Genomic DNA, 1,119 nt, shown 5'->3' with positions numbered 1-1,119 from the left:
TCAAAAAGGGTTGAAAATTGATGATGTGGCTTTGATTTGTGCATTTTGAACACGCAAAAAGTCTGGAGTTCAAATAAGTTCAAAAAATGAAATCCCTTTGTAACAGATGAGTTTCCGTAGAAACCCTGATACTTCGAAAGAGATTGTCCATTTTGTACACGAAGTGCATCGAGTTTTTGCCGTAACCCTCTCAACTTTTTAGCACATGCTATGTGGGTGAAATGATACCATGCCAACTTTCAACCTTTTCAGAGTTCATCTGAAGTGATATTCAATTTCAGGGTCATTTAGCTCAAAGAATGAACTAATATAAAAAAGAATGAACTGGAAAACTTTTACGAAACTCTAATAGCAAAAATAATAAACTAAAAGAATGAACTAGAAAACATTAATGAAACTCTAATAGAAAAAAGAATAAACTAGAAAACTTTAATGAAACTCTAATAGCTAAAGGAATCAACCAAAAAGCTTTTATAAACCTCTAGTATTATTGAAACTAAAATTATATAAAATTTATGCAACTAAAATTATCAAAGTTTTTTCTGTTCAAAACATTAAAAGCGAAAAGAATTTTCATAAAATAAATGTAAAAATCCAAAAATAAAATAAAATAAATAAGTAGAAACAAAATAAAATAAATAAGTAGAAACAAAATAAACTTTAATAAATAAGTAGAAATAAAATAAAATTTAATAAAATTTAATAAAATAAATAAGTAGAAATAAAATAAAATAAATTTTAATAAAATAATTAAGTAGAAACAAAATAAACTTTAATAAAGTAAAATAAATAAGTAGAAACAAGAAAATAAAATAAAAATAGCAATAGTAAGTATTTTGTTGTAAGTAGAAACAAAATAAAATAAATAAAGCAACAAAGAAAACAAAAATAAAAATAAAAAAGTGGCACCTACTAGGCCACCATGGCTTGAATACAACTAGTAACCCAACCATGGGCCAGGATTCAGGCCCGCAGTAGGCCCATTAGGCGCACAAGCACATAGTGACAAATTAGGCCCGAAAGCCTGTAGTTGAGAGGAGCTCGAGAGGGTGGGCGTAGCAGCGCTTATAAACCACTCTCGAGCTCTCTCTCAACTAGCGAGGTGGGACAAAACTTTTG

Source organism: Triticum dicoccoides, chromosome 1B, assembly GCF_002162155.2.
Source record: "Triticum dicoccoides isolate Atlit2015 ecotype Zavitan chromosome 1B, WEW_v2.0, whole genome shotgun sequence".
Taxonomy (NCBI): Eukaryota; Viridiplantae; Streptophyta; class Magnoliopsida; order Poales; family Poaceae; genus Triticum; species Triticum dicoccoides.
This window is presented reverse-complemented; position numbering follows the sequence as displayed.